Here is a 12,302-nt window from a genome sequence, read left to right on the forward strand (position 1 = left end):
AAGATGCGCAATTATTATCGTCAAATGTATGACAACACTTTCCAGTAAAAGTGGATTGGAAACTTCCTTGTTAAGAGTACGATGGCGTAGCGTATAGGCGTAGAAGTAGTGTGCAAGCAGACAGCAGGCGTACACAAGCAGAGACGACAGCAGCAGCAGGACAGAATGCCACCAGCAGCTGCACAGCAGCAAAAGCAGGCGTCGACTGCGAGCTACTGGTAGCGTCTCTGGCGGGCACTAGGATCAGGTCTCGGGGGTCGGCTCAGTGTTATCTTGGCTGTGGGAGGGAGTACACGTGCAATCTCGCTGCTCCAGCTCGCGGCACTTTGCTTCGCACATAATCCTTGGGACTCTGTGTTTTTCGCTTCTTTCATGTGTGGCTTTGCTTTTTTCCACTTTTGAAAGCACAACGTGTTTTATTTTTTTGACTTTTGAAAGACTGGTGGAGTGAGCTTTGGCTTTTGTTGAGCTGCTGCAAGAGAAGAACCATTTTGCTACAGAAAAGTGCTACAGTGATCAGTAAGTTTTCTATAGTTTGCGGTTCAGTCATGATTCATTAGAGATATGTCATTTAGCCTGTCTTTGTAGACACCTAGACCAGTACATCCCAGTTGCATTAGTAGGTGTGAGACCCGGATATTAATGTAGTTATACCATTATCTGGAAAATGCTGTTACAAACTTAAGATCTGTAGATGCAAATGTACGTAAATAGAGGTTGTGATGAAAAGAGTTTGAGGTTTACAACTGCTGGGTGGACATGAGACTATTTCAAGCGTCCACGTTTTCCTCCTAGTGCAGTAAATGACCTTTGACAAAATCGTTATTTGATGAAATTAAACAGAAGTCGAGAACAATTGTAACCAGCTGATAAGATGGATGGGAAAGCACGAAGGGTACGTGATCTGCACGTGAAGGTACGTGAAGTAGGGCTAGGCCTATGCACCAGGATAAAGAAGGAAGAACCTAGGCTAATCCTTCATACCTTCTTTGGGACATGTCTTAGGAAAACCAATATTGGCCCCAACAGTTCGAAACGTTTATCAAATGTCCAAAATGTTTTCCAAATGTTTAGGTAATGTGCTGGCTAAGGAGATTTGTGGTAGTTAACGACCATCGGCTTATAAACGCTCATTGATTTTCCATTTCCATGCTTTGAGGCTCAATGAGTTTTTCCAAAGGCGGGCCGAAGGCGGTGAGTTGAAAGAGAGCTCTAATTACATCGAAGTCTGAATTTGCACCTGTGGAAGGAATTTCGCGAGGGGGAAGACACACGAAGTAAACCCCCCCCTTTTTTTTTGTGTTAAGATTTAAATGGAGTGAGGGGAGGGTTTTGTGATGCCTATATTGGCTAAAAAAAAACCGTCTTGTTTTCGAAATTAGCATTTAAATGAAATGGCTATGCTCAACCGTCGCTGTAGTACTATTGCTAATTTTGAAAACAACATTTAAAACTCTCAGAAGTATTTTATTCCTTAAAGTCACTCTCTAGTCGTTATAGAAAGAACCTTCGCATATCCATCTTCAAAATGCGTTTCATTCCCGTGTGAAAGGTTGAATTCCCTCTTCGTACCATTGTTACAAGGTTCTTACATAACGAACACTTACATTCTGCTCTATTAAATGATTTGTAAATTTTAGTAGAACGGTTTAATTCATTTACGTTTTAGTTAGCGAAAATTTCGCGTACGGCATAGTAAAGTGTGATGTCATGATTGTTAGTTATCAGGTATTATTATAAGTTTATTTTTCTCTAGTTAAGATGGTATAGTTTAGTCGACAAAGCGGTATCAAGTATATAACAATAAATAATGGTAGGTCTATTTTATTTCCTGAAGAAGACATTTTTTGTTAGGCATATATTCACCCGTGTGAAAATACCGAAGTGGATTTACACCGCTTACTAAAGGCCCGACAAAGCAGCATATTCCACCGTATATTCATGGAAAATGCTGTGGGAAAAGTCTTTCTATGCCAGAGCAGAAGTAACCAGGTTTTAGATCGAGAGAAATATTTCGGTGAAAGGAAGTGTTGGGAGAATTTCAAATATTGCAATGACTCGATTGAAGGAGAATTCACTTTGTAATCATTTCTGGTCAGTCGTCGTCGATTTTCTCCCAAACTCGGGTTCTCCTAAAAAAAAATGTAACAGATGAAGCTTTATGGTTCAGTCTTTTCCATATAACAGCAGGGCTCAATTGCGTTCTGTTAGCCACAGATACTGAGACGAAAATTACTGACCTTTATAGAATTGTGAGAATGCACTCCATATGGTGAAAGCGATGTATATCCATAAAAAAGTGATGTGGGTGGCGAATATTTTTGAAATGTTTTTTAAAAGATGTGCAATGTTGAGGCTAATGTAATTTTGTTTTTGTCCATTTCGGGAGCCTACCTTTTATTTCATATTTTCGATTTCGTCTTTTGCCTGAGAGGTAAAACTCGAAAATGCCTCGTTACTCACCTGTATTTTAACTAGTATGCTTCCGGATAAGTTTTTTTCCTTGTTTTTTTTAATTTTCTAGTTAGACTTTAGCTAGGCCTATGGATTATTTCTTGTTGAATTGATAAAAACTAATTTTTATTATGTGAGGTGTCTACTGTCAGTGAGGAAATGTTTATAACATTTTTTGTTCCTATATTTATGTGTAAGTTATTGTTTATTACCGTAGTAATTTGCGAATCGTACATTTTCAAAGATCCCTGAATCAACATCTTTAATTGTTCTTCCATTAACGTCGATTTTAAGTCCTTGTCAGTTGTAAGAGGCCTCCAGTGAGGATGAAATTCAGCTAAAATACTTCATGTGGTCCCTAATGCCCCAAAACTTATCTGAGTTTTGAATATCAGTGATAAATGTTTTGCTGTTTATGTTGTGTGCATTCTTTGAAAATATATTAATTGGACTGGAATCTTAAAATCCAGGGGAAATGTCTAGGCCTAACTCACCAAAAAACTGTCAAACGATTCTTTAGTCTTGGGAAGTTGTTAAAGACTCATAGCTCGTCTAAGTTTGTCGGGATGAGATACATCAACTTTTAAATTGCCAATGATTTACGTTATCCTATTAAAGATATCATTTGCAAGACGCGGAGGCTCGCTCAAATCAATAAACCTTACACGAATCCTTCCGGAATCTTTCGAATTTAATATAAACAGACAAAAGGCGTCTTTTGACAAACTTTTGTTTCAGAAGGAATCTCTCTCTCTCTCTCTCTCTCTCTCTCTCTCTCTCTCTCTCTCTCTCTCTCTCTCTCTCTCTCTCTCTCTTGTAGTTCAGTATGCGTTTCCCAAGATATGCTCATAGGGTGACAATCGTTATCACACTTACTCCAGACCGAATGAAATCGAATTCGTAGATGCTGAATAAAGGTGTTTTTTAAGAAAAAAAAAAATATTCAGAGGTCGAACTTGAGCATATGGAGACGGGTACAGGAGAGATTACGTGTGAAAACAATGTTTTAGGCTGCAAGGGGTCGGCAACCCCGGACGTAAGTGCCACAGTTGGCAACGGAAGAGCTTTTTGATGGCATCCTGCAATTCACATGGTATTTGTCAATTATTCCTGAGCATTTTCACATTTTTCAGTAATTGCATTGCATATTCATTTTATTTTATTTACTGTGTAACAGGTGCATTCATTTCACTACTGACTAATATTCATTGGAAATGTTGCGATGTCTGTTTAGGGGGAAGAATGGCTGGCACGCGTGGGTTGTCTTGTAGGTCTGAATAGTGTGTTTCATGGTGCCCGGGGAAGTAGAGCGGCGAAGAAAACAATAAAAAAAGGGTTTCGTTCGAAACTTTTTTTATTTCTTTCAAAGAAACGCAGCCGCATTTTCAATCTGTGTCTTTCTTCGAATCTTGACAACGAACGAAATTCTCTTATCATGGGTCATTGTCTGTTGGTCATCTAGTCTGTTTCCCCGCAGTAAGTGCAGTGATATCTCCCCATACAGCCTTATGCCCCGTCTTTAGGGATTTGCATTTAGCCAGCTGTAGTATTTATTTTTTGTTTGCTTTCCGGTTGTCAGAGTACTTTTTGCATTACATATAAGTAAATTCTGTACACTGCATTTCTTTTATACATGTCAAACGAATCTGTGGGGGATATTATTAACATTAAGGTAATCCCATGCATGGGGTTAGCTTTCGACTGGACTCACCGTAACAGTAAATGAATATGACTTGTTCTAGAAATCTGCCAAGAGACAACGTCGCACGAGCACGTTCTCTGACTCTTTTAGCCTTTTGCTGCCAAACTTTTTACCAAGGAACCCAAATTTGTTTATATTTAAGTGTAACACCGAAGTCCCGCATGCTCGTTAAGGTGGCATTACCAGGTGCAGACTTTTGTGACTTTAATTTTGCTACCAGTACTAAGTTTGGCGGTAAGGTGCCAGGAAATATCTCTTGTGACACCGTGGCAGGGTGAGAGACGAAGGTACCCACTGAGTTGCAGGTTGCATCTTTCTCTGTTGATACAGGTGACAAGGCTATTGTTTACACTTGCAAAGGGCCAGCCATTTAGATCGCTTTTACTCTTAGAGAAGAATCCTTTTCAGATAAGCGAAAACGTTTGACAATTACTCGTTTGATTTTTAAGATACCCTTGAACATTGCATATAAAGAAGAAGCCCTTGAACATCGAATACAGGATTGCCTATAACAAGGAAGTCGTTGAAGATCGCTGAGTCTTGCTTCTCATAAGAAATGTCTTTTAAAATCGCCTTCAGGATTTCTTTTGTCTTTGAAGCCGTATAAGTTCGCATTTGGTATAGGTTATAAGACGAAAATCCTTATTATTACCTCAAGCACTGCCTAAAGCGAATAAGCCACTTAATATCGCCTATAACAATGAAACCATTTAAGACGGCAATAAGCATTGTCTATAGCACCCTTTGAAATGGCCTTGCCCATTGCCTTTGACGATGATGTCATTTAGGATCACCGGAAACATACAATGTTGACGTCATTGACGATCCCCTTTAGATTTCCCCATAATGATGAAGTAAATTTAGAATCTTAGAAGCCACACGCAAGTCATCCTAGATTTGGCAAATTACGCAGTGGTGAAGCCTGCATCATTTCCAGTAAAAAAATTAAGTTGCATAAAACGACGAGGCATCAAAGTGGTATTGACTAACGTGTGTAATGATTAAGCTTTTTTACAAGGTTTACTCTCGTCATGGGGAATTGACTGCTTAATTGATGTTGTACATGACAAAAGAAAAAAAAATTAAGAAAGGAACTGAAAATCCCTTCTGACTTTATTAGTAAAAATAATATATGCGATGAAAAAACGGTGGGTGATCGCTGTGGCCGTTATAAGAAAAGATTTTGACATGTTGGGACATTTCAGTACATACGATTCAGTATCTATTCAAGATAGCTTTTGGTAAATATTATAGGTATGAAATCTGTAAGATTATTTATGCATATTACATATAATATATTGTTATTTAATTTCACATTAATTGCTGTACATAATTGCCCTCATTCAAGAGCTTCACTTGTTGGGCTACGGATGGTTATTTACCAACTTGATAACGTCATGGCAATGTAGGTTTTATGGTGACAAAGCAATTTAAGAAAACCTTGTAGAATCATAAAATTTTTTAGTTTCACGCTTAATTCGGTCATCAGTTCTGATGGTTTAGCAGTTATGTATACATAATAATTGCATATTTTTACATTAAAATCCCATTAGCCATTGCATGTCGGAGTCATTCGAGATCGGCTTTGGAATAGGAAGTTACTTAAATATGGATCCAAGTAAGATAGTCCTCTGCATTTTATATATTTCGTTCATTCATACAGGTAAAGCTTGGATGAATGTCGTATAGCTTTTAATTAGACCTTAAACTAATTCCGGCATGATGGGGGAAGTTTATGGCATGAGCATTATGTGTTGTAGGTGATCCTAGATGATATCATCGGTAGAGCTGTGGTATGAGCATTATGTGTTGTAGGTGATCCTAGATGATATCATCGGTAGAGCTGTGGTATAAACAGTGCTTAATGAAATCTTATATGGAATCATCGTGTGGGCAGTCGTTGAAGTGATAAATAAAGACTTTTTCCATATAACCTATACATACAGCGGTATGCAGGTCAATCATTGTGGTATAAACCCATGAAAGTGTCAGATATTCCGAAAAAAAGCTTAGTTTGATGGTCTATTCTGTTAGTTCATTGGATTTGTCCAACATTTAGATTTTTAATGATTATTTGCTGCAGAAGGATATAGATTTACAATTAATTGTCAGAGTATTCAATGTTTTGTGCCTTAAGTAAAAATAAAGCGTATTTACTTTGCATACACACAAATATAAATGCGTGTATGTATGCATGTATGTATATATATGTATAATTATATATAAATGTTTATATATATATATATATATATATATATATATATATATATATATATATATATATATATATATATATATATATATATATATATATATATATATATATATATATATATACACAGACGCACACACACATCACAACTACATTTGCTGTAGACATAAAAGAAACCGCTTATGCGTATATTGATTATCCATGGAGAAAGGGTAAAAATATTGTCCGTAACGGTTTCCTACTAAGCTACAGCATTACTCGAAACACCCAGTATACGTCATAATACATTATTCGCGTTGCTTTCACGAAGAGCTCTTCAAATATTCATCGGTGCCATTCGCGTAGCTATTGTTGTAGTCATTTCCTTGCGGAGCTAAAGCGCTATGGAGTCGTTATCTCATTCTGGCCTGGAATTTTTCAGTGTTAAAAGGTCATATAGAAGAGACGATCGTGGTACACACAAAGAACTTTTGAGAATTCGTAATGCTAATGCTAATCGTCATTACGAAATGGTAAGTTTAGGGACTCGTTTGAGAAAGGATAAGAATGACTTAAACAGTGAATAATACGTTGTTTTGCGTAACTTCTCATCTTGCCATCCATGATCCATGCGTAGCCTATATAGTATAAACACGAAATATATATATATATATATATATATATATATATATATATATATATATATATATATATATATATATATATATATATATATATAATGGTACAGAAAGCAAGTCTCAAAGAGATTATTCACACAAAAGCTTGTATTAATGCCTAATTTTACTCATTCTATTGAGAGGGGTCGGAATCGCAGCCATGCACCAAGGAATGAATAATTTGATTTAGGTAGTAGGTGATAATATCCTTAAAGTATGATGCCAATGAAAAGTTACAGGCTTGAAATAATAATCACTATTAAAAGTGTAAGGTTCTATCGGATGTTACCCCTTCATATATATATATATATATATATATATATATATATATATATATATATATATATATATATATATATATATATATATATACTGTATACATACATATATATATATATTATATGTGTACTGTATATATAGTAAACGTATTTTGCGTGGGAAAGTTAGATTAAAGAGTGGTTAGAATAAGGGTGCCATAATGTCCTGGAGAGGGGAGATTGAAACCCACATCATAGGGATTTATGAAGCCGGGAAATACTAGTGAGAGGTAGAATTTTGCACATGGGTCTTATCCGTTCGTCTTTACAATGATGAAAATGACAGTGTACACCGTCATCTCTATATTTTAACACATTATTCCTAAAGAACCCGCTAAAAATTAAAAATGCACGCCATCAGCGTGTTTACTAGCTGTAGTTTAATTATATTATTGCGGCTGAATTGTATTTACAAGTAAATTGTTAGAGTACTCAATGTTTTGTGCTTGTAGTGAAAATAAAGCGCAATTTCACAAATTTAAATATATGCACTCACAAATTTAAATATATGTATGTATATATATATATATATATATATATATATATATATATATATATATATATATATATATATATATAGGCCTATATTTGAAATGAAGATTGATTTTTAATGTATTACAGATTTCTATCAAAACCTTCCGTGTTCTTCAACTTATATGGTTGTTTAGAAGCTCTGCATTCTGTTACCGCAAACAAACGCTTTCACGTCATATTTCCTCGGATGCAGGGCAACCAGCGCTGAGATGCATTGGTTCATTGTCACCCTAAATGGAGTACGCTTAACGTTATTGCATAAGGACATTGCATTCTGTTCATTTTGTTTATGTTTGACATGCTTCCCTTTGCTTCTGTTACTTCTTATGTTAAGCCATTTAAGGACCCGCTTACGATGTTCTAGTCACATATCGCCAATGTCTCTTTCTCCATTGTTCTCTGCCAAAAACGAAAAAATAAAAAAATGAGAAGAAGATATTCCTTAAGCATTCCAAGAATGTGAAGCCAGAGCTGGTTATTGCTTTCTGTCACAAAATATGAAAGGAATTTTGAAGGAAAATGACACTGGAATCGAGCCCGTGATATTCAAAAGTAAGATTTTTCAAGGTATTCCCGGCATTATACAGCCATCTTATTCTCATAACTACATGCGATGTTTACTGTTGTATGTAAAACATATTTTCATATGTGTATGAAAACAAACACACCAACGCAAATATATATATATATATATATATATATATATATATATATATATATATATATATATATATATATATAGACTATCATCTCAGCCCAACCTCACCTTTTATAACCTTTTTTCTTGAAAGATCAATCTTTGATCTGTTGACCTAATTAGTAAATCAAGGTGGAAAAGGTATGGGACTAGGAACCACATCAACCTAAAATTATCAAAAACAGGATGGGTCAAGCCCTGTGGTGTTTAGTGAAAATATATATATATATATATATATATATATATATATATATATATATATATATATATATATATATATATATATATATATATATATATATATATATACTGTATATATATATATATATATATATATATATATATATATATAGAGAGAGAGAGAGAGAGAGAGAGAGAGAGAGAGAGAGAGAGTTGGCTTTGATGTATGTAATATCACATTTTTATTCTCAAAGCTACCGTACATTCATAAATATCCAGTAGGTGCGAAATGGCACAAGAAGATAAAACTCCGCTGGGGCGGGGGTGTGATTCCGGGAAGGGGAGCCAGGAATATTTATTATGTAGTTTTGAATGATTAGCATGAATGCTGGCACGATCGTACGATTGATAGGAGTGGGTTTTGTTTGTGCGTGTATACCGCGAGGAAGACCCGCTTTTCCCTCTTCGCACCCATTACCTCCAACACATACAGGTGTACAGACACTAGCGCACACACATACACGCAGACATACTTGGGTAAAAGAGTGTGGGCGCTCCTACATGAACCTCGACGTCCGTAACAAGAAAGAACTAGAGCAGAGATCGACAGCAACAAGCATTCGGAAGAATCTCTCTCTCTCTCTGTCGTCAGAAATTTCGTAGCTACGGCCTGATATCTTCTTAATACAGGCTCTGGCGGAGTGAGTAAACTCTTACCGATGAATATATATTATTAAAATTTATGGATCTTTTCATACATTAATATCTATTTGGTGTGGTAATAAATAAATCTCTCGACGCTACGGCATAGACGAAGCTTTGAATAATTTGACAGGTTAGGCAATTATTGGCACGAGTTAAGTAAACTAAGAATGTTTGTTGCTCCTTTTTTGCTCCATACATGTTGTCTCCTTGCGGTTTTTGGCTGTGAGTGAGACACCTGTCTCTTATCGTTAGCCATCGCATTTGATGTTGGTTTAGGCCAGGCTATTTTAATTTTATTGTCATGTTTAATAAGATTTTCAAGCAGATGGAAATTTTTTTAATAGTGTTTTACGTTCGATTTGTGGGATTTTCATATTTCGTTCTTATTATTTGTGCTATATTAGTTTTTTTTTTTAGTGTTTCCTTGCGGAGTCGGGTCTAGGGAATTTAATTTGTTAGCGATTTTGTATTATGGAATTGCCCCTTCGATAACAATTTTATTCACTGGGCGGCTTTGTATGTTGAATCTTTCATTCCATTCGTCGCAAGGCTTTGGTATTCTCTTCAGAAAACTTTTTCTGGCAAAGACCCACTCTGAAGAGTGATCCTTGTCTAAGATTAGGTCTGATTTTTTTGCTGAATCTTTATTCTCCGTAATTTTCATGTAAGCCTGAACTTCGTAAGCGCAAGGAAAGGTCAACCCCGTTAACATTGATAAATAAAAATTATATAGCGGTGAGAAAGGTCAGCCCGTTACCATTGATAAATAAAAATTATATATATAACGTTGGTCAACTTACTTTGTTTTTCTCGTTGACAATAAATTAGTATAAGATAGCAATAGAAAAATAAAGGGATAAAAATATCTAACATGGTATGAAGGAAAGGTATTTTATTTTACAATGAATTATTTAACCCAAGGGAACCAATCCCATAGGTTGCATACCACATGGGAGACTGGCTTTTAACTTGAGCGTCAAGATCTAACGCATCAGCATGAGAGATTTCAGATGGTGATTGAAACTCTATTGGCGCGAAATTCCCGGTCATGTAAATTGCCCTAAACGGATTAGAGGCCAAGTCTCCCACATCACTTGAGTGTCGCGCTAAGGCAAGCTAAGAGCAAACATATTTACGACCGGCGCATCTCTTATCGTTTTGAAAACATCACAGGGCAGTTAACATCGTGATCCAACATCTGTGTCCTTAGAAAACACCACAATCTCGTTAGTGTCGTTATATCGGCCATATAGTTTTTTTTTCAGTTGTCTTTTTGATGTTCGCTCGATTAAGAATTTAGTGTTTGAAGGAGGCAACAAGAAGCTTCAGAGGAAGGGAGTAAAGGGACTGGGGAAATGAATGGGTGTGAAGCTGATAAATGATCTGATGCTCTGACAGTATGCAGGAGAGAGAGAGAGAGAGAGAGAGAGAGAGAGAGAGAGAGAGAGAGAGAGAGAGAGATGATGATGATGATGATAATGATGAAACTCGCTGGTATTTGTGTTAGTGCCTTTATTGATATAGGAGTTGTTATAGAAGGAAAGAAATAATATTTAACGGAGATGGGAATAACATGGCAATTAACGAAAGTAAATAAAAAACAATAAGGATAAATGAAGTACAAAAGAGATAAAGAACATGGAAAAATGATGAATAGTTAATGTGATGGATTTACCAAAATTTTAAATGTGAAGTATGTTTTGTAGAACGAGTACGGTTAAGTAAAAGATAAATATTTTATTTTGAATAACGCATATATATAAATATATATACACACCTGTCTCATTTTACCTTCCTTCTGTTGGATAGACGACTGATAGTGACTCAGTACCAGTTAAGGAGCTCCTAAATCTTCTGGCATTGTTATCTTCTTGTTCACCTTGTGTTTTATCAAACATTCAGTGTTTTCCAATTTGTGAATATCTATGCTTTCAGCTACAGGCGAGTTGAGATTATATTTACTATATATATATATATATATATATATATATATATATATATATATATATATATATATATATATATATATATATATATATATATATATACATATCATCGGAATAGACTGTCACCTACGATAGAATAAAGATATGTGTTGATGAGCGGAATATTACATAGTTACATGGTTAGGGAATCCGAAGAATTTTCGACCAGCAAAGCAAACCGCAGCTGTTACGTTACCTTCTTTCTGTGGGACGATAATTATGCCTGTAATGCTAGTCTTGCTTGTATAGAGAATGCGAGAGTTGAGGCTGTATGTTATTAACGATGATAATCCACAATAATAACTCAAGATTCAAGGTCTAATGAAAATACAACACCCCACAGTTCTACGGAAGTGTGTATCTGTTTTCATTGCTCTCTCTCTCTCTCTCTCTCTCTCTCTCTCTCTCTCTCTCTCTCTCAGAGAGAGAGAGAGATTTTATCATATTTAGAGATTCTGGTAAAAAAAATAAACATATGTACCAATTTTCCTTAAAATTCAAATAAAGCAAAAGCCATACACAGAGAACCGCGGATGCCATAGCGCACTTCCTACCCAAGAAAAGTAAACAATGAATTTAGAGGCAATGAAAACTGATACACATTTCCGTAGAATTGTGAGCTTTGTATTTTCATTAGACCTTGAATCTTGAGTTATTATTGTGGATTATCATCGTTAATAACATACAGCCTCAACTCTCGGTGCAAAACCACGCATTCTCTATACACGCAAGACTTGCATTATACGCATAATTATCGTCCCACACAAAGAAGGCAACAGCTGTGGTTTGCTTTGCTGGTCGAAAATTCTTCGGTTCCCCTAACCATGTAACTGTGACTGTAATATTCTGCTTAACAACGC

General features: G+C 35.8%; 1 protein-coding gene across 8 annotated transcripts in view; it reads left to right on the plus strand.

The window, feature by feature from the left end:
- Positions 1-264: 264 nt before the first annotated feature.
- The window catches only part of LOC136834961 (RNA-binding protein Raly-like), a 732,807-nt gene continuing 720,769 nt past the window's right edge, over positions 265-12,302 (plus strand). For 7 of the 8 annotated variants that reach the window (XM_067097862.1, XM_067097884.1, XM_067097962.1 and 4 more), the window contains exon 1: positions 265-519. The gene's annotated coding sequence lies outside the window, so the exon portion shown is untranslated. The remainder of the gene's footprint in view (positions 520-12,302) is intronic. The other variant, XM_067097914.1, reaches the window with a different exon arrangement.

Source organism: Macrobrachium rosenbergii, chromosome 4 (assembly GCF_040412425.1).
Source record: "Macrobrachium rosenbergii isolate ZJJX-2024 chromosome 4, ASM4041242v1, whole genome shotgun sequence".
NCBI classification, from domain to species: domain Eukaryota; kingdom Metazoa; phylum Arthropoda; class Malacostraca; order Decapoda; family Palaemonidae; genus Macrobrachium; species Macrobrachium rosenbergii.